The sequence below is a fragment of the Nansenia antarctica genome, assembly GCF_963989245.1.
Source record: "Nansenia antarctica genome assembly, chromosome: 10".
NCBI lineage: Eukaryota > Metazoa > Chordata > Actinopteri > Argentiniformes > Microstomatidae > Nansenia > Nansenia antarctica.
Window position 1 is genome coordinate 12,794,497 of NC_137680.1, and position 22,517 is coordinate 12,817,013.

Genomic DNA, 22,517 nt, shown 5'->3' on the forward strand with positions numbered 1-22,517 from the left:
ATATACTGTACGTGCAGTATAGTAGTAAATGGACTGACTATATATAGCGCCTTATTCCAAAGCGCTTTACAACGGCCTGTCATTCACCCATTCACACACACATTCACACACCAATGGCGACAAGCTACCATGCAAGGCGCCGGCCCCGCTCATTGGGAGCAATTTGGGGTTCAGTGTCTTGCCCAAGGATACTTCGACATGTAGCCAGCTGGAGCTCGAACCGACATCAGCCTAAAAATGTCAGAGAAAGCACAGAGAGCAATTGAGGGGACAAAGATTAGACTTGGTTATTTCATATCAATCAATACACGGTGAAGTCTTCTGCCTGACTGAACTACATGATGGGATCTTCTGAACTACAGCACAAACAAACTAAAAACACAGTTGAAGATGAGAGGGTTACCATAACAAGTTGAACAACATATTTAAATTGTGCTATGGTAGTCTAGTAATGATACAAATATCATCTTATTTGTGTGTGTGTGTGTGTGTGTGTGTGTGTGTGTGTACGTGTACGTGCGTGCATATTGTACTGTTGCTCATAGAAAATATTAAATGGATCTACAGTGCGAAACAGCTTCATAGCATCATGACCATTGTAATCCTCTCACCCCACTCTCTTCAGCGTTAAAAAGACAGCAAGGCCGATCAACAGCACCTCAGCTACAACACTTGCAATAACGATGCCAACGATGCCAGCAATCGTTAGGGATGCCTCCATCGTTGTTTTATCTGGACCATCCATAAATGGTCCACGCCAAACACCAGCACAGTATAAAGTAATACTATATAACATATCTACAAAACATATCTTATGAATATAAGAATGCATCTACTCTATGTAGCTTCAGTGTCCCATCACCAGCAATCAGCCACCCAGTAAAAGCCCATTTAAGCAACAGCACAGAAAGAACCATGGAAGACCATAGAAACATGCCACAGAAGGAGAAACGCCTATCTATGGCTTGATACATTAGTGACAGAGCATAAAACCAAAAATGGTGTGATTAACAATTACTAACAATCAAATCCCAAACCTTTGGGGCGTAGAGCCAGAGTGAAATGCTTCTCTGTCCCATTACATACCCAGGGCACTACTATAAATCCTCAGAGCCAGTCTCTCAACCACTACCTCAACAAGTGAGCACACACAGCTCCTCTCCCCACTTACCAGACACAGCGATGTGTGAGGGTTCAGAGGTCTGGTACCTCAGGGTTATGGTATTATGGGCCATGCAGCTGTAGCTACCACTCTGATTGGTCTGAATGTTCTCCAGTCTGAGTTCCGGCCCCTTATTGGACAGCAGAGTTCCATTGAGTAACCACTGAAACTGGGCATCAGGCATGGACTCAGCTGAGCAGGACAGGGTGAGGTCTGACCCTGGTCCATACTGTAGACCTGGAGGAGTCACCCTCACAACTGTGTTTTCTGGACCATCTGAAAATTAATGGTCCATGTCAACCACCAGCATTTAAGAGGTATGGTCTTTCAAAAACAATATGAAGTAAAGCTATAAAATATTTCAAAGAGATATCTTATGTAGCTTCAATGTCCCATCACCAGCAATCAGCCACCCAGTAAAAGCCCATTTAAATGAAATCTCTAGCTACATTCCATTAGATAAAATATACTATAATATAAGACATAAGAGTCAGGACTTATAGAGTCAACCACATATAGATTTTATGGCAAGAAGGGCAGCTTCAGGTACTTTTGTTTGATGGACAGTGTTTCTTGTAGGGATGCACGGTGATGTGAATTGCTGTTAATATCATAGCGCATCCCTAATGAATGTATTATTGTGTGTGTGTGTGTGTGTGTGTGTATGTAGGCATGTGTGTTTTGTCTTATTATTATTATATTTTTGTTGTGTTGTCGTTGGGCGTTGCCGCACAATGGTGGGTGGGGGGGGGGGGGGGGTGGATACAAGGGGGCGGGGAAACAAGAAAAAATGTGTTCAATTATATTGTAAAAATGTTTGAATCTTTGAAAAAAAGAAGAGGCGGCCCCAGGTCATCCAGGAGTTCCAGAGCCCCGCTCCTGACGGCCCCACGATCATGCTGCTGTCACTCAAAGCTGGCGGGGTGGGACTCAACCTGACAGCCGCCTCCCGTGTTCTCTTTCATAGTATTCGTTTCGTATCTCACTATGGGAACGCCCCCTGCGTGACCTCATCAGAAACTGAATTACACTGCGCCAGCCCATTGGCCGGCCCAGGCGACGCTTGTGTCACGAGGGACGGGACCCTCCGCCTATATAAAGCGTACACACAGCGTCTGTCGTCATTCAAAAACCTTTTCTCGCTTCTCACTGGAGCTGACAACAACTGTGCGGGTGGCTAGAGCTAAACAGTCCACAGATACGAGCGACCAAACTCGTGCCGACGGGCGCTCTGCTGCTAAACTGCACTTTCGTTGACGTTCACAGGAGTTGAAATACTTCTGTTGAAGAGGAGGAATACTCTGACTCGGGGTAGCGATACCCCGTGTTACGATTCGAGTAGCAACACTCGCCTTGCTCGGAACGAAAATAGTAGCGATACTCCTCGTTCTGAACGACGCGTGTAGCAATACTCCCTGTTCTGCGAGTAGGAATACTCCGAACGGTTACGGGTAGCAATACCCAGTGTGAGAGACAAAAGCAGAAATAACTTTAACTCTATAACGCACTGCTAGCGGGTAGATAGTAATATCCCTCCCCTGGCCCCTCTGTTTTCCCTTGATAGCTGACAAGCTAACGGTTGAAGTAACGAGGCCTGCTAGCAGCTAGCCTACAACCCTTAGCCAGAAATGGCTAACGTTGAGGCTAGCGGACCTAGCACAGCCGAGACTAGCCGGAAGACCTGCCCGTGCGGCAAGTCAATGGCTAGCTGGGACACTCACTCTAAGTGTGCAGTGTGTCTGGGATTAATCCACGCCCGGGCCGCTGTTATCTCTACCGATGAGTGTATCCACTGTGCAGTGTTCCCCAAGAAATCTCTCCGCCGACGGCTAAGTCGCATGGCTAGCCTGTCGGGAGAAGATCCGCTTCTGGGGGGCGCCAACAACTCGCAGGTGACGGTGTGGCCAGTCAGCCCGCTTTCCACGCATCAATGGGAATGGGCAGACTGCACACAGTCAGACTGGGTGTTGAGGACACTACGAAGGGGCTACAGGCTCCAATTCTGTGTCGCTCCACCACCATTCAGAGAAATACTGTACTCTCGAGCTCAGGGCGAACGAGCCAATATTCTCCAGGAGGAAATCTCCATTCTAAGGGAGAAAGGAGCTATAACAGTTGTACCTCTCGAGGAGACCCACAGAGGTTTCTACTCGAAGTATTTTCTGGTCCCAAAGAAAGGGGGGGGCATGAGGGCTATTCTAGACCTCCGTGTCTTGAATCAGCATCTCAGAAAATACAAATTCAGGATGTTGACACACTCTTCCCTGCTAAGTTTCAAACGAGCAGGGGATTGGTTCACATCAACGCTTATTTCCACATTCCGATATATCCTCCACACAGGAAATATGAGATTCGCTTTCCAAGGGATAGCGTACGAATATGTGGTCCTTCCCTTTGGCCTGTCACTAAGCCCAAGGGTGTTTGTAAAATGCACCGAGGCAGCAGTGGCCCCTCTCAGACAGAGGGGTATCAGAGTGGCCACATATATCGACGACTGGTTAGTGGCAGCCACCAGCCACGAGGAGGCGGCGCGTCACACAGCGGTAATTTCGAAACACCTAATGAATCTGGGGTTCCGAATAAACATGGAAAAGAGCATGGTGACACCCTCCCAACGCATCGCATTTATAGGGCTCGCACTGGACTCTATCCGAGCCAAGGCGTTTTTGTCTCCAGAAAGAGTGGAGACGATGCGCACGACTATAGCGCTGTTTCGCAGGGGCAACATAGTTACCCTCAAACAATGCCAGAGGTTGTTAGGCTTGATGGCCTCCGCTGTGGTGGTCATACCCCTGGGGCGCCTGTACATGAGAGGCATCCAGCGCTGGGTGGCCTCTCTGGGCCTGGACCCCCACCGCGACGGTCACCGTCGTGTGAGGGTCTCCAGGGATTGCTCACTGGCTCTGCACCAGTGGAAGGACCCAGGTTTCATAACACAGGGTGTTTCTATGGGACCTGGCCTGAACAGAAAAGTAATCACCACGGACGCCTCTCTGAGAGGCTGGGGTGCCACTTTCGAAGGGAGAACGATAAACGGGGGTTGGGACCCGCACTTACGTTCTACCCATATAAACGGCCTGGAACTGCTAGCTGTTCACTTGGCTCTGAAACATTTCCTCCCGTGGTTGAGAGGACATCATGTTTTGGTGAGGACAGACAACTCCACGGTCGTTGCCTATGTAAACAGACAGGGGGGACTGAGGTCCCACCAGTTACACACCATGGCACACAGACTGATAGTGTGGAGCAGTGCGGTCGCTAAGAGCAACCCATGTACCGGGCATTCTGAACTACGGAGCAGATTTGTTATCCAGGGGCAACCCACTGTACGCAGACTGGAGACTTCACCCCGAAGTAGTGAAACAGATTTGGTCACGATTCGGTCAAGCGACCGTGGACGTTTATGCTATGGCAGAGAACGCCCAGTGTCCCCTGTTCTTCTCTCTGCGCGATCGGAGAGCCCCGCTGGGAGTGGACGCATTAGCGCACGAGTGGCCGAGGACCCTCCTGTATGCGTTCCCACCGGTGGCACTCATTCCCCCGACTCTGGCCAGAGTGAGGGAAGGAGATCTGTCCATGGTGCTGATAGCCCCGCGTTGGCCGGGAAAGCACTGGTTGGCGGAGATTTTTCATCTCCTATCCGGTCCGCCATGGCAACTACCGCTGCGCAGGGACCTGCTGACCCAGGCGCGGGGGGAGATATTCCATCCCCACCCAGAGAGATTGTCTCTGTGGGCCTGGCCCGTGAAGGGATCAACCTTGCACTAGTGGGTCTTCCCCAAGGGGTGATCGACATTATTCAGTGCGCCAGAGCCTCATCAACTAGAAAGTTGTATGGGCATAAGTGGCGTGTGTTCGAGACTTGGTGCTCAGAGTCACACGCTGTCCCTTTTCAGTGTTCTGTGACAGTTATTCTGTCATTTCTACAGGACTTGATTGAGAGGGGTAAGGCTTTCTCAACCGTTAAGGTCTATTTGGCAGCTATTTCGGCTTGTCATATTGGCCTGGGTGGAAAGTCGATAAGCCAGCACCTGTTGGTGTGCCAGTTTATGAAAGGGGCCCGAAGGAAATTGCCTACGTCTAGGCCGTTAGCTCCTTCATGGGACCTCCCTATGGTACTAGATGCTCTCTCCTGCCCACCGTTCGAACCGCTGGAACAGGTGGAGGTGAAAGTGTTAACGCTAAAGACGGTCCTATTGCTTGCTTTGGCTTCGGCTAAGCGCATAGGTGAAGTCCATGCGCTCTCGGTGCACCGAGAGTGTACAAAGTTCTCCCCAGGGGACTCTAGGGTCAGTCTGATGCCTAACCCAGCCTTTATTCCGAAGGTTATAGGCTCTTGCACCCCTATAGAGTTGGCTGCCTTCTATCCCCCGCCTTTTGCCTCGGAAGAGCACAGGCGGTTGCATACTTTATGTCCTGTCCGCGCGCTGCATGTTTACATAGACAGGACTCAGGGTTGCAGGAAAGGTGACCAGTTGTTTGTATCCTGGGCGAATCCACACACGGGAAAGCCAGTGTCGAAACAATGCCTTTCCCATTGGTTAGTGGCGGCTATTGCCTTGGCTTACTCTAGTAAGGGTCTACAGCCCCCCGCGGGCTTACGTGCGCACTCTACTAGAGGTTTGGCGACCTCCTGGGCACTCTTTAAAGGGGTGTCTATTCAGGAGGTGTGTGCGGCGGCGTGCTGGGCCTCGCCCCACACGGTCGCTAGATTTTATAGGTTGGATGTTACGGCTCCAACGCTATCACACTCAGTCCTCAGTTTGGGTTCCTCTTAGGACGTAGTTCCTAGAGTGTGAGGGTCCATTCTGGGACAGTTGTCGTTTTACAGGCAGGTCTGGCAATACGGGAGTAAGTATATTCCCATAGTGAGATACGAAACGAATACTATGAAAGAGAACTTTAGGTTATTTACATAACCCCGGTTCTCTGAGTAGTATTCGTGAGTATCTCACCGGACCACCCTCCTTGCTTTAGAAGCGAGAAAGAGGTTGCTTGTTTTGAATGACGACAGACGCTGTGTGTACGCTTTATATAGGCAGAGGGTCCCGTCCCTCGTGACACAAGCGTCGCCTGGGCCAGCCAATGGGCTGGCGCAGTGTAATTCAGTTTCTGATGAGGTCACGCAGGGGGCGTTCCCATAGTGAGATACTCACGAATACTACTCAGAGAACCGGGGTTATGTAAATAACCTAAAGTTTTCCTCATGGATCCAGCGTGGAACCCTGCAGCAGAGGACCAGTGTGTGGATCGCTGTCACCGCCTGGGCCAGAAGAGAGACGTCTTCATCACCAAGTTCATCGTGAAGGACTCTGTGGAGGAGAACATGGTGAAGATTCAGAGGCAGAAGCAGGATCTGGTGGACAAGGCTTTCGGCTCCAAGAACCCCACCGACAAGAAGGCGTCACACATTAATGAAATAAAAGCCCTCATGGAGCTGTAGACGTCCCTACCAGGGTTTCCGTTAGAAAAATTTGCCGTCGGACATCGTGTCCGGGACGAATTCGATTTACCGGACAAACGTGATATATTCCGGTCATCATATTAAAATATAATAAAAAAAAAAAAATTCAAAATCATATTTCTTTTTTTCAAATCTAATATAGCTGTTTGTCGCGGTGATTACTGTTGTGTAGCGGCCTATATATGCCATTTAATGTCTATTTCTCATCCGATACGATTAGATGCGAGCTATATAATATATAATAATATAACATGATTTGACGCATGCGCGCTATGCCATGCGTCAAATCCAGCGCTGAACGGGCGCCTCACTGGGAACTGAACAGACAGCATCGATCAATGAACGGACTCCACATTACGTTAACTGAAGTTTGTTAAATTGTTTGGGATTAATGTGAGTTTTCTATTTTCTCTTTCCAGTTTTACCCTTTTTTTTAAATCAATAAAACAACGTCATTTCTATAACCAGGTCTCGCTGGTTGGGAAGGCATTTCGTTTAGCTCGGGAGTATGACAATGGGGAGAACATAACTGTTTATTGAGAAACAATTGATAGGCAGTCTGGGATACGTATATAAAGAAATACCACAATGTCTAGATGTATAACATTTTATTGAACAGTAACAGTGCAAGCATGTAGGCTTCTGGCGTGACACGGCTAGCCTAATTTCCGTTCATATGCCTTTTATCAGATAAAATAAAATAGAATAAAACTCTTTGAAAATAAATAGGCTTTAAATTAACTTGCAATGCGTATAGGCTAATTTCCGTTCGATGTTACAGCCTAGGGCTAGGCTATGCCTTTTCTCAGATAGATAGGGGATAGCCCTGTAAGCTCATACGGGTCTGTATGTCGTCCTGAAGACCGGCTGTTAGATCATATCGCTGAAGTTTGTCTCCATCTTAGTGTAAATGTTGTCCGTTTTGTTTGTTATCCTTGTTATTGTGCGATAAAGTTAAAGCGCTCCGCTTCGGGACACCATTTTCAGCTGAGCACCAAACACACACACACTCGTGTAACACTGCCCGAGAGAGAAGGACCCGCCCCCTTTAGTTAGCCTATAGCCTATAGGCTAACTAAAGGGGGCGGGTCCTTCTCTCTCGGGCAGTGTTCTGTGTGTGTGTTTGGTGCTCAGCTGAAAATGGTTAGAGGGAATTATTTTCACCGGACATTTATGTCCGACGAGTTTTCAACTTGTCGGACTTCCACTAATTTTACCGGACAAAGACCGGGAATTACCGGTTAACGGAAACCCTGGTCCCTACGTATGGGAACCTTGTTAAGAAATTCCCATTTTGAAGTTTAGTTTTGATACTGTTTGTTGTGGAATGTTCTCTCAGCACATATGTCCATCGTTACATTCCCACTCACCACACTGCCCTTGGTTAACAAGTCTCATGATACATTTACATTTTTGGGCATTTAAATGCCTTTATCCAAAGCGACTTTTCTTTTTTGGGATTGATGTGTGGTTTCATGTATGTGGGAATAAATGTTTTAAGTGACAAAACAAAAAAACAAAAACAAAAACAAACAAAATATATTTACAAAATAAATACATCTTTCTTCTAATTCTAATAGATGCGTTTTCATTATTGTTACCGCTGCTTCATAGGTCTGAATAACACTGACAGGCTTTATATGTGTCCCTTGAACAGAGCTTGTATAGAAAAATTATAGCATGCATCATAGGAAGGTGCCTGGACGCCGCGCAATGATAATTTCCGTCGTTTTCAGTGAAAATTATTTTGTCACCTTTTTGGGCCAGCACCCCTGCATTCCCCAAAAATTTGATAGAAATGAGCCATTGAATTGTTGCACTCTCTCCAGCAATTCCCAGTTCCCGGTGTACCATTCTGTAAGTATTTTCTTCTTGGGGTAATAAAAAACCTAATAATGTTATTCCATGAAAATTCTCTCCATTGTCCAGAGCTAGAGGTGGTGGATTGTATTTTACATATGTTCAACCATTCTTCCTCAGTTAGGACTATGTTTGCTTCCTTCTCCCACTTATCCCTAAGGTGGAGTGATTCTTGGTGGACTGTATACTCTTCTGTATAATTCTTGACACCAGTTTCTTGTGGGTGTTGCCCTTATACCATCGTTTCTCAACGGGGGCGTTCAGACAACATCGGGGGGCGCTGGAACAGATATTTTAAAAAGGGGGGCGTTGAGGTGTTCTTGGGGGGCGTTCGCGCATGAAGTATTTTTCTCATGAAAAACAGCTGTCAGCAGTGTTATTACGGGTACGTTCGTAAATGCACGAACCGTCATTTCGCTCGGACAAACCGTCTTTTCAGTCAGAGCGCCCATCTCTGAGCGCTCCCAGAGCGCAGTGTTCTGAACTTGGCCGGGCTCTGTGATGCAGACACACGTAGCGCAGCGCCCACATTTTTTTTAAAAGTGAGAGTGTCAACAAGAAGATGAAGCTAAAAACTCAGCTAGCAAAGGCAGAGCTTTTGATAGTTTCCAATGTGTCTGGGTAAGCTGCATTGTAGAAGAATCTTGACAGTTCATGTACAGTGCAGAAATTGCAATACTATGCTAGTCTACAATAGAAAGAACCCCGGTTCATCCCATCTGTAATGTCATGTTTCAACCCTTGCCATCCTTTTCTTGCATAGCACCCGCAAATGAACACGGATAGGAGTGGAATAGGCTATATACCTGTAAATAGTTGATTGTCTTTGGATTTAGCCAGTTGGCGAAGATTTATGAGGAATAGGCTATTTAATTTGTGTTGCTCATCTAACAGCGATAAGGTGTTGTTTAATTTACGGTCTTGTTTAATTTCTATGAGTGTTTTCCTTGTAGGCTATGCTTGAGTGACATGTGTTTCAGTTTGTAGGCTCATTGTAATTGTTGGCTATAAGCGAGAGAGAATATTTATTATGTTAGTTTTGATACTCAGTCCATGTCCCCGCCGGTGACGTAAGCCTGTCGTGCCAAATACTCCCTCCCCGCGTATACACACTACCCTCTGCGCTTATGCGTTTGCTTCGTTCGCTTCCTTTCAATACAGCTTATTTAATTTAGTTAAAATGAGTGCTAATACCATACCACCATACCAGAACATCACAGCAGGAACAACCTATCTCAAAAAAGCGATCGTATTATAATAAACCAGTCCGGAAAGTTCTCTGTCGCTTACCAATAATCTAACCTGGAGAAATCAACCTGGAGAAATCAGTCCCTTCCCCTCGCAGGTTCATTACAGTACATTACATAAATGTATTACTGTTAAGTGTTGTTGTGGATGTTATAAAAAAAAGTCCAAGATGGCCGCGCGCTTAGACGCTGCAGCTGGAGTGGCTTCCACACTGGTGTTTCATTGTGTTTTTAAGTACATTTGTATGTACACTTTTTTTTTTAGTACTTATAGGGAACAGTTGTGTATATAGTACCTACAGCAGGCTCGACTTATTAGAAGTCGGCACGCAAAACGACAAGATAGTTACGGCGGAGTTTCTGGAGCAATACAGGATAAACAAAGAGATCGCCCGTCTACCGGGAGAACCTTGGTACACAGTTCCCTCCCTGAGGCGGAAACGCCGGCGGTGAGACCGTAGGAAACGACGAGGCCGCCGGGGAGGCCTGCTAGCAAGATTAAGACGTAGCCCAAACAAACCAGCTTTGCCAAGTATTTTCCTCTCCAACGTCAGATCCCTGACGAACAAGATGGATGAACTGAGACTACAGGTTGCCAAAAACAACATCGTAGGGGATAGCTGTGTGATTATTCTGACCGAAACCTGGCTAAATGACAACATTGTGGACGCAGCTGTTAGCTTGGAGGGGCGCACGCTACATCGCACTGACCGAACGGAGCTTAGCGGCAAGTCAAGAGGAGGTGGGATCATAATATCGACGAAGGATAGCTGGTGCTTAAACACGAAAACTGTAAGTAGCCACTGCTCCCCAGACCTGGAATACTTGACTGTTAAATGCCAACCCACATACCTCCCGAGGGAGTTTAACGCGGTGCTAATAACATGTGTGTACATAGCGTCTAGCGCAGACAGCAGCCTAGCATTGGCGCTACTATATGAAGTCATCAGTGGCCAACAAAGCACTGATCCACAGGCTATTCACATCATAGCGGGGGATTTCAATCATGTCGACCTGAAGGCAGTACTACCCAAGTTCTATCAGCATGTGAAATGTGCAACGAGAGGAGAAAAAACACTGGACAAGGTATACACCAACATCAAACGTGCTTACAAGGCTAGTCCGCTAGCTCATCTAGGCATGTCTGACCATGTGTCAATCCTCCTGATTCCTGCATACACTACCATGGGGAAAAGTGCTCCCATCACCACTAAGACTGTCAGAACCTGGCCAGAAGGGTCCGCTCCACTGCAGATCTGCCTAAATGACACCCTATGGCAGGAATATGAGCATGAGGACCTGGAACAGTACACGTCGTCGGTTCTGAACCACATAGTGAACTGCACCAACTCAGTCACCGTGGACAAACGGGTCCGGGTCTACCCCAACACGAAGCCATGGATGACTGGGAAGGTCCAAAAACTGATCAACGAGAGGGACAACGCCTTCTTCGCAGGGAAGAGCACACCGCTGTACAGCTCCACCAGGGCCAACCTAAAGCGCGGAATCAAAGCGGCCAAGGCAGAGCACAGAGAGAAGATTGAGGAATGCCTCCTGAGCAACGACTCCAGGCGGATGTGGCAAGGGGTTCAGCAGATGACAAACTTCAGAGCCAACAGGCTCACAGCCGCAGAGGACGACCCCCTGCTGGCGGGAAAGCTGAACACCTTCTACGCCCGGTTCGACGAGGGGCGAACGGAGGTAACCGCAACACAAACACCACTCTCTCCAGCTCTCAGCAGCCTCACCCTCACAGAGCATGAAGTGAGACGCGTACTGAAGGCGGTGGACCCCAGGAAAGCCTCGGGGCCGGATGGCGTCCTGGGACGGGTGGTGAGAGACTGCGCCGACCAGCTGGCCGGGGTTTTCACCAACATCTTTAACCAGTCCCTGTCCCAGGCCACCGTCCCACCCTGCCTGAAAACCTCAACTATCATCCCAGTCCCGAAGAAAAGCACGGTGAGCTGCCTAAACGACTACCGCCCGGTGGCACTCACACCAATCATCATGAAGTGCTTCGAGAAACTAGTCCGGGCCCACATACTCACACGCCTCCCGCCCAACCTGGATCCATACCAGTTCGCCTACAGAGCCCACAGGTCCACAGAGGACGCCATCGCGACGACTCTCCACGCCACTCTATCCCACCTGGAGAGGGGAAACAGCTACGCGAGACTGCTCTTCGTGGACTTCAGCTCCGCCTTCAACACCATCCTTCCAGACAGGCTAGTGACCAAACTACTAGACCTGGGTCTATCACACTCTATATGTGCGTGGATCAAGGACTTCCTGACCGACCGCCCCCAGAGGGTGCGGGTGGGCCCCCACACCTCCACAGCCCTCAGCCTCAGCACTGGGTCCCCCCAGGGCTGCGTGCTAAGCCCCATCCTCTACAACCTCTACACCCACGACTTCACCCCCGTCCACCCCAGCAACTACATCGTAAAGTTTGCAGACGACACCACCGTTTAGGGATGTATCTCGGGGGGGGACGAGGCGGCGTACAGGGATGAGGTAGAGCAACTGAGCAAGCTGTGCAAGGTTAACAACCTGCTGCTGAACAAGTCAAAGACCCAGGAATTCATCGTAGACTTCAGGAGGAAAAAGTCCAAGATCCAGCCCCTGCTCATCGACGGAGAGAGCGTGGAGAGAGTCTCAACCCTCCGATTCCTGGGACATCACATGCGGGATGACCTGACCTGGAAGGACAACACAAAAGGCACCATCAAGAGGGCACAACAGCGGCTATACACCCTGAGATGTCTCAGGAAGGAACACAACAAGCAGGAGATACTGGTGGCCTTCTACCGCGGCGCAGTGGAGAGCATCCTCACCTACTGCATCTGCAACTGGTTCTCCAGCTGCACAACAGCGGAGAGAAATGCGCTACAGAGAGTAGTGAGAACAGCACAGAAGATCACCGGCGCCCCCCTCCCCTCTCTGGAAGAGCTGTACAACACACGCTGTCTCAGGAAGGCCTCAAAGATCTCCAGGGACCCGACCCACCCTGGGCACGTACACTTTACCAGGCTGCCCTCGAAAAGGAGGTTCAGGACCCTGGCCGCTAAGACAAACAGACTGAAGAAATGCTTCTACCACAGGGCCGTCCAGGCCCTGAACACAGCAAAGACCTAAGTTCTGGGCCCTGGACAGTCTGGACGGATTGTATGGCAGCTGCTGGACTGAAAAAATCAGGTGTAGTGCTGAGGCACAAACATGTACATTTCAAACCTGCAAACTGTGACACTTTAAATAACGTGAAAAAAAACTATTGTGCAATATGACAACCCTAGTTGACTATCTGTGCAGTATAGTACAGTGGATTGTGTACATAGCCTTTATTTATGTAAACCAGCTCCTTACCTTCTTGTGATTTTTTCTTTTTCTAAAAGTGTTTTTTTTCCCTTTCCTAACACCAGGGGAGCCACCCCTCCTAAATTTCGTTGTTTGGTACCTGTACTGTAGCAATGACAATAAAGTCCATTCATTCATTCATTCATTCATTCATTCATTCATCCCTAGTGCCATTCTGAGGTTAGCATTGCGATGTGTTCGTCTTAACGTTTACAAACTAAAATATACGATCGCTTTTTAGTGATATGTTGCTCCTCATGTGATGCCCTGGAAACGAACACATAAGCACTCCGAACAGCTGTCAACGTCTTTTGTTGCTATAGGAAACCACTACTCTGCTTGCGATTGATCAGCTGTCAGCAGTGTTATTACAGGTACGTTCGTAAACGGTCAGTTCGCTCGGGCAAACCGTCTTTTCAGTCAGAGCACCCATCTCTGAGCGGTCCCAGAGCGCAGTGCTCTGAACTTTGGAACTGTGTTAACAAAGTCTAATAAAAAAATTAATAAATATTAGCATCATAAAACAGTCTGTTTGTATTCTCTGATGTTGTCTGAGTTTGTTTAACACTCATAAACAGCATTTTTATTCACATTCACATGGCTTTTCTGCTCTCTGGTAAACTAATGATAATGATATTCCAACTGCCCAGTTAAATCAAATCCATTATTTGGCATTCAGTGACATGCTTTTTAAATGATATAACACAGAATATTAGTCAACATTAATATTCAGGGAAGAAAAAAAGAGACCTGGATAATGGACAGGGGGGCGCTGGCCCAAAAAAGGTTGAGAACCACTGCCTTATACGCATCAATAAAAATGTTGACGAGACTCATTTCAGAAACCTCATTATTCTTTATATTCTTATAGTAGTAATGCCTCAGTTGTAAATACCTGTAGAAATCTTGTTTCTCTAGGTTGTGATTATCAATAAGATATTGAAAGGCCTGTATTGGATGAAATTAGGTAGGGATGTCCTGATCCCATTTTTTCACTACCGATACCGATATCAATCCGATATTTGTATTTATTGTTTTACTCCTGAATAATAACAAATACTTCCCCAGTATAGTCCACAACATTTGGCTATTAAAGACTGCCAGCCTTTATTCAAGCAACAAAAACAGTACTCACTGTTACTCACTACTCAGTGACCAACTGGTTTCAAGTTAAAACAATTTAAACAGCAGCATTCAGCATTGTAGAAAAAAAATGAGTTACTGTCTGATTTCTAGTTGTAGTGCCTTCAGTTCTCTTTCATAGTATTCGTTTGGTATCTCACTATGGGAACGCCCCCTGCGTGACCTCATCAGAAACTGAATTACACTGCGCCAGCCCATTGGCTGGCCAAGGCGACGCTTGTGTCACGAGGGACGGGACCCTCCGCCTATATAACGGCATCTGTCGTCATTCAAAAGCCTTTGCTCCCTTCTCACTGGAGCTGACAACAACTGTGCGGTTGGCTAGAGCTAAACAGTCCACAGATACGAGCGACCACAACACACACACACACACTGTATGGAAAGTTTGAGCGGCAGTGACGGCCGCGCGCTGCACTTAGTATTTATTCTTGATTATTTTGAACGTCTCGCTCAGCCCGTCAGTGACGGTGCAGTGTGTGTGTGTGTTAGCCCGTCAGTGACGGTGCAGTGTGTGTGTGTTAGCCCGTCAGTGACGGTGCAGTGTGTGTGTGTTAGCCCGTCAGTGACGGTTAACAAACACGTTTGTACAGCTGTTCCTTTGTGTCGACCTCCCTCTGTGCCTAGAGACTCTTACACTAACGTTACCACCAGGTGCTAGCTAGCTACGGTAGCTAACGTTACCACCAGGTGCTAGCCAGCTACGGTAGCTAACGTTACCACCAGGTGCTAGCTAGCTACGTAGCTAACGTTACCACCAGGTGCTAGCTAACTAAGGTAGCTAATGTTACCACCAAATGTTACCACCAGGTGCTAGCCAGCTACGGTAGCTAATGTTACCACCAGGTGCTAGCTAGCTACGGTAGCTAATGTTACCACCAGGTGCTAGCTAGCTACGGTAGCTAACGTTACCACCAGGTGCTAGCTAGCTAAGGTAGCTAATGTTACCACCAGGTGCTAGCTACGGTAGCTAACGTTACCTCCAGGTGCTAGCTACGGTAGCTAACGTTACCACCAGGTGCTAGCTAACTAAGGTAGCTAATGTACCGTGGTAAAGTTGTTTTTATATTCGACATTCAACAGACATTCACATTCGGCATTTTAGGGACCGTGGTAAAGTAGTGAAAAACCCAATGGATATGGCTGTCCTGATCAATAACTCTGTCAATATTGGGCCAATGCACCTCAAACCAATTGCAGGTTACTATCGGGGAGGTGACAGCAGAATCTGCTGTAATCACTGTAGCACAACAATACAAGGCTTAGGCTATCAGTAGGTGTACTTATTTCAGTCAAGGACCCCAATTGAAATAAGCCAGTGGCTTTCTTGGGTTTTTATCCTGTTAGTTGACCTTGTATGTAATATGTATTTTCATGTACCTACTTCTGCAAATCTTCTAATAAAGTTTTCAATCAATCAAAAAGTCGAGGAGCAGATTTTCTCAGACTCAGCAAAATGGACACAACATGTTTATTTAAAAAAAATATTGGCACAAAAAATAAACTATCTCTCCTAACTAGCTGGAGGAGAGAGGGAGGAGTGATGGAGAGGAGGAGAACAAACAGCTGATATGACGCACAGAACAACACTGGTGGGGAGGGGTGAGGCGTCGAAGTCGTTAGTTAGAACAGGGCACTGCGCATTCTGGTGTAGTCACTGAGCTGCTCAATGGGCCCTGTGGAATGGAGGAAGAGCGAGAGAGAGGGAGAGAAGGGTCAATGCGTAGACAGGCCACATAGCCTGAACCCTGGCGTAACGCTTTTGGACTGGGACATTTCCTCGCATTTAATTCAAACCCATTCTCTCTTTCTTTCTACATAATATTTACTGACATATAATTCAAAGACATTCTCTCTTTACTTCTCCATATATTCTGACACATTAGGCTGTGGTGTTCAGAAAACAATGCCACCAGTCCATAGAATGGGTGGTGATAGTCTTATTTGGGATGGAAATGTGTTACAATTCAGTCATTGATAGTAAGGTGTTTTTCCTTGTGTCAATGGGCTTTAAGGTGATACATTCCTATGTACCTGAGTTTACCCTTTTTACTGTCACAGCAAAGACGGCACTTCCAGACTGGAGCTCGCTTGGCCTCATTGAATTCCTCCTGAGTCATACTCAGACACTCTGAGTGGAACCACCTCATGCACACAGAGCAGGCAATCTGTAGAATTGAAAACAAAACTATCACTGAGAGTAGCACATGATACTAGATTCAAACTACTTCAGATTCAACTACTAGGTTCAACTACTGAACCTAGAAATGGTTACATAATGTCTTACACTCTCATGATGCATGTTATCGTCATGTAGAGTTAGTGAGTGGAATAGGAAAAGCTAAAGTGTAGATCTCCAGACAGCACAAAACAGGAGATTATCCAATGTCGCCCTTTTGTTTTTACTAATGTCCATGTCAACTAAGGTATTAGTTAATACAGTAATGAGAATGAATTAACAGTTAACTTATGGTATTTTGTTACATTTATAGTAATTTAAGTTTTACCAAATCACATGCTCATGAAAATTGAGTACTGGACGGTGTGTAGCCCAACGGTTAGACCATTGGAGCAGAGACCAAAAGGGCCTTGCCACTTGATGGTAATTGCCTAATGCTAACAACATTGTGCCCACGAGCACAGAAACAATACTATCTCACAATATTGGCACATTCTATAAACATCTGCTAAATTACACCAAAATACTGCAAGTTTAGTGTGACTGCATTATCTGCCAAACAGAGATACATAAATAAGTAATAAACAGTACAGAATTTTAAGTGAAACAGGTACTAACCCAATGAATTACAGGTGTGGCTCCTCCAGGAACAGATTGAGATGCACACATGGAGCAACAGTTCTCGATTCTGAAGTCTGTAAGAAAGTATGCTGTAAAATGTCATACTCTGGGTAATAGCAATAATATTTTATATGCCCCTGTTAATTAATTGTGCACACCTGATGCATCCAGAATGGCCTCAGCAAACACCTTTCTTTTCCACGTCATACCCTTCTTGGAGGGGTCTAAGACCATGTGTGTTGGGATGATTGGAAATTCTGCAATGATCTGTCTTGCAAACTAAATATGAACATAATTTAAACTTGTTAAACTACAGTATCCTAAAATTGAAAGTTAAATATATCAAAGAGTACAGAATATGCAAACATCATGTTATGTTCACCTCCATAACAAACACGCCACAGCTGAAGCCATCTTGTTGTTTGGTGTGGTTGATAGTTGCCCCCTTCAACTTCAACCCCAGCCAGTCTTTCTTCCCGTGTTTATTGAGCCGCATTCTGAAGTATTCCCTGTATGGAAAACAAATTCTGTTATCTAACAGATTCATTGTTGTGCCATACATACATGACTGTGCCCTACATGTAGACTTATTGATGCATACATATGTGTAAATGATGTACATATTATTTTTATTTTTTATTTTTTTGAAGTGCATACTTTCAGCTTTAATTCATTGGACAAATTAACAATCATAAAAATGTTCATTTTTAATACTTGGGTGATTGCTGTCGTTGTTACACCTTCTAGGAATGAAGAGGATTAAAAACAACCAGTGGCCTCTCTGGATTCTCCATAATGGACAGATCATTGTAAAAACAAGCAGTTATTTGCATGCTAGTGAATTTGCATTTGCATAATTTCTCGCTGCTAGAATTGCACTTTGTATTAAAAGGTCTGCAGCTTGATGAGAGGAATGGCTGTTAGATTGTGCTTAAGGTAATTGGCAGATTGGGAATTCTATAAAACGTTAAGTAAGTGTAGTAGTGGTGGTGTGTGCCTCTATTGGCCAGGGAACATTTAACATAGTTCACTCAAATTCTGCTCACTCTCTTACACTTGTGTAATGGGATGTAACAATACAACTTGAAAATACAGCAATAATGAACTATACAAGAACAGAGTAAAGAACAGGAATCGAGTGTATAAAAAAAATAAGAAAAAGAAAAGCAAGTTTGAAATGTACAACAAAGAGAAAACAAAAACACATCCACCATGAACCAACATTTTTTTTTTCAACAATATATTTATTGAGTTTTTTGAAAAAGATAAAACAAATCTTGAAAATAAATAATTAGTAATAATTATATATGTATATACTGTACATACAAGCAGATAACTCACCAGAATTGCCATACACATGTAGGCCTATATATAGTACGTACATTGATGGAGAGGCAATCATATAACTGAGCTCACTTTTTTGACTGTTTAGAATAGTGAAAAGACTACGGTGCTCTGAATAAGGAGACAGTCGATAGGTGAATGGAATAGAAAACGTTTTAAAGTGTTTATGGAAGAACTATGAAGGTTATCAAATTTGAAGGCACGTGTGTGTTCTTTGGTGAGCAGGTCTGCCTGGTACGTAATACTGAATCTGATTGGCTGGATGCTTGGGGTTGTTTCCTCTACTCTTGCATTAGCAGAATGTTGAGAGAAGATTGGTGAGAGAACAGGTGTAGAGGAAATGGAAAGTATGCAGACACAGTTTACCAAACATCTCCAATGTAGATTTTATTTTAATTCTTCATTTCCTTCTTCTTTTTTATAATGTTGGTCATCTCTTTTGTGTTTGTGCTTTCAGGTTTTTTCATTTTCATTTTTTTTTTTTTAGTGTTTGAGATGTTTAGTATGTGTTTGATTTTTTTCATATACATGTTTTTATAAATGTTTTGAGTTGTGAATTTGGGAGGTTCCACTGCACTGCTGAATGTATTGAGAATAATGTCTCTGATAGCTTTTGTTCAGTCTGAGCAGATTAGACTTCCTTACAGATCAGGGAGTTATTAAATAGGATGAAACAGCAATAATAAAGTTCAAAGAACTGAAGAACTATGAAGGTTATCAAATTTGAAGGCACGTGTGTGTTCTTTGGTGAGCAGGTCTGCCTGGTACGTAATACTGAATCTGATTGGCTGGATGCTTGGGGTTGTTTCCTCTACTCTGAAGACTTTGTTCCATTGTAGTCCGCCCCTGTGTCACCGTCTTCTTCCGAAGCGTCGTCGATCACCCTCCGGCCCCCTCCTCCGGTGCGGCGCGGCGCGCTGCTGAAAGAGGGCTCGTTCCCGCGCCTGAGTTTGGTCTTGAGGGTGTTGACCTCGCGGCTCATGGCGTCGTTAGACTCCGCGGCCTCGTCCTGCTCCCGCTGCAGCTTCCTGCGGCCGGCCGTGACGCGCTGACACTCCTCCTCCGACTCCTCCAGCTGACGCTTCAGCTGCTTCATCCGCGAGGTGGACTTGTCCGCCTGGTCCTTGTACTGCTCTGCTTGTTTCCTCTCATCCTCCACCTGGATGAGAAGATCCTTCAGCTTCTTGTCCTTCTGACGCATTCCCTTGGCAGAGGCCTGCTTCTCCCTGCTCTCCTGCTCCTCCAGCTGGGCCACCTTGGCCTCCAGGGCAGTGATGGAGGACTTGAACTTAGACTTGACCTGGTTCTCCATCTCCTGCAGCTTGGCCTTCAGGTCCTTGTTGGCACGCTCCATCTGCTGCCGGGCACTCTCGTTCTTCTGGCTGGTGGTGCGCTCTGCCGTCAGCTCGATGGTCAGCTGATCGACCTGTGACACGCTCTTCCTCAGTCTGTCGTTGAGAATTTCCATGTTGCTCTGCTCCTCCTCCAGCTCCTCCTCCAGCTGGGAGATCTTAGCTTCCAGGCGACGCTTCTCATCAGCCAGGGCCGACTTTCCAGAAGAGTTGCTGGCGAGTTCATCAGACAGTTCGTCCCTCTCTGCTTCCGCTTGCTTCCGTGCCCTGTCAGCGGCAGCCAGGTCCTCCTGTAGCTGCATGAGCTCAGCCTCCAGACTCTTGGCCTTCCTCTCGCTCTCCTTGGCTGTGGAGAGCACCTCCTCTCTGGCCGCACGAGCATCCTCCAGCTCCCTCTGGTAGTCCTTCATCTGGGCCTGGATCTTGCGCAGCTGCTTGATGGCCTCGTCTCGTCCCTTATTGGACGTCTCGATCTGTCCCTCCAGGTCCTTCATGTCTCCCTCCAGCTTCTTCTTAGCGGCCGACACCACGGTCCTCTGCTTACGCTCGTCCTCCAACTCTGTCTCCAACTCACGCACCTGCTTGGTGAGCTGCTTCCTCTTCTCCTCTCCCTGCTCGTCTCTGCCCAGGAGGTCGCGCTCAAACTGGGCCTTGAGGGCCTGCATGTTGACCTCCAGACGCAGCTTGGCGTCCTCCGCCGCCTGCAGCTTGTCCTCCAGCTCCTCCAGCTGCGTCTTCATCTCCTCCACCTGGGCGTCCAGCCCACGCTTGGACTTCTCCAGCTCGTGGACGCTTTTGCCCACATCGTCCTTGGAGCTGACCAGGTCCTCCATCTCCATGCGCAGGGCCTTGTTGGCTCTCTCCAGCTCCTCCCTGGAGTCCTGGGCCTCCTCCAGAGCCCTGGCCAGGGCCTTGGTCTCCTTCTCTCTGGCCTCAGCCTCCGCGCGGTCACGCTCGTCCGCATACTTACTGGAGATGCTCTTCTCCTCGGCAAGCATCTGGTCAAACTTCTTCTGCTTCTTCTCCAGGTTGGACACCAGCTGTCTCTGGTTGTCTAGGTCCATCAGGATGTCCTCCAGCTCCTGCTGCAGGCGGTTCTTGGTCTTCTCCAGCTTGTCGTACGCTGAGGCCTTCTCCTCAAACTGGGTGTTGGACGCCTCCAGGTCCCTCTGCAGACGCTTCTTGCCCTCCTCCAGGAGCTCCACGTTGCCTGCCATCTCCTCCATCTTCTTCTTGGAGTCCGCCAGCTGGATGTTGAGTGTGGAGACGTGTCTCTCCACGTTCCTCTTGGCCTCCATCTCCTCCTCCAACTGTTCCTGCAGACCGTTCCTGTCGTCCTCCATTTGGCGCAGGCGCGTGGAGAACTGCAGCTTCTGGCGGGTCTCCTCAGCCAGCAGCTCCTGTGTATCTTGGACTTGGGCGCTCAGCGTGGCCACATCCTTGCTCAGCTTGTTGTTCTTCCCCTCTACTTCATTCAGGATGTTGGTGACGCTCTCCAGTTCAACCGTTGTCTTGGAGCAGCGTTCTGCCAGCTCTGCCTTCTGCCTCTCGCTGTCATTGAAGTGTCTCTGCAGGTCGACCAGCTGACCTTCGACCTTCTTCCTCTTGTTTTCCCCGTCCTGTTTGGCCTGGTTCAGGGACCTCACCTCCACCGTCAGGTCGGTTGTCTCCTTCTCCAGAGCCTGCTTGACCTTCTCCAGGTTCAACTTCACCCGTTTGGACTGCTCCAGCGTCTCAGTGAGCTCCTCCACGGCCTGGGTGTGTTTCGTCCTCATCTCCTGGACCTGGGCCTCATGGGTACGGCCCTCCTCTTCCATGGCTCTCTTCACCTCCTGCTCTCGCTTGGCCCGGAGCTCTTGCTGGGTGGCAGTGCTGTCCAGGGTGTCTTCCAGCTCAGACTTGAGGGCCTCCAGCTCCTCTCCAAAGTCTCTCTTGGTCTTCTCAGCCTTGTTCCTGGCCTGCCTCTCTGAGTCCAGGTCCTCCTGAAGGTCTGAGATGTGTCCCTCCAGTTCCCGGATCTTCTTCAGAGCGTTGACCTTCTGGGCAGTTTCGTCCTCCAGTCTGGCCAGAGCATTCTGTAGCTCCTCCTCCTTCTTGGCTAGCTGGGCTTTCAGGTCAGCGATTTGGGCCAGGAGGTCAGCGATCTGCTCCTGGAGGTCGTTAGACTCGGCGTCCAGCTTACGCTTGGCCTTGTCCAGCTCCTGACGTCCCTTCTCCTCCTTCTTCAGGCGGACCTCCAGTTCAGATATCATGGACTCGTGTTTGTTCTTGAGCTTGGTCAGGTTCTTGGACTTCCGCCAGGTTAGAGCTAAAGTCTGCTATCCGTTCCTCCGCCAGCTTCCTTTCCTTTAGCAGCTTGTTGTTCTGGTCCTCCATTAGTAGGATGTCCTCCTCACACTTCTTGATCTTCCCCTCAGATGCCACCTTCTCCTGCTGCAGCTTCTGACGAGCATCCTCCTCCTCCTCCAGATGCTCCTCCAGGTCCTGCATCTGCTGCTGCATCTTCTTCTTGTCCACCTGCAGCGCCTGACACATACAAAATAAAAGGGAGAGAAAAAATAAAATAAAGGTAATAATAAAAACATGAAAACTGATAATATATAAAATATAATAAAAATAAAGAAAAGGGTACATTGCAACAGATACATTAATTATATCCAACTCCTACTCTACTCCTGGTGAATTCACACACCTGTTCAAATGGTTTATTACAGAGTTTACATTTGTTCACGCCCAGGTTCGTCCATCCATTGTGATAAGTCCTTGTCCTCCAGATATTTTATGAATGGGCCCC

General features: G+C 47.3%; 1 pseudogene across 1 annotated transcript; it reads right to left on the reverse strand.

The window, feature by feature from the left end:
- Positions 1 to 19,182: 19,182 nt before the first annotated feature.
- LOC308166659 (myosin-11-like) lies at positions 19,183 to 22,258 on the reverse strand (annotated as a pseudogene). The gene has a single exon. The product of its transcript is annotated as a myosin-11-like (transcript).
- Positions 22,259 to 22,517: the final 259 nt, after the last annotated feature.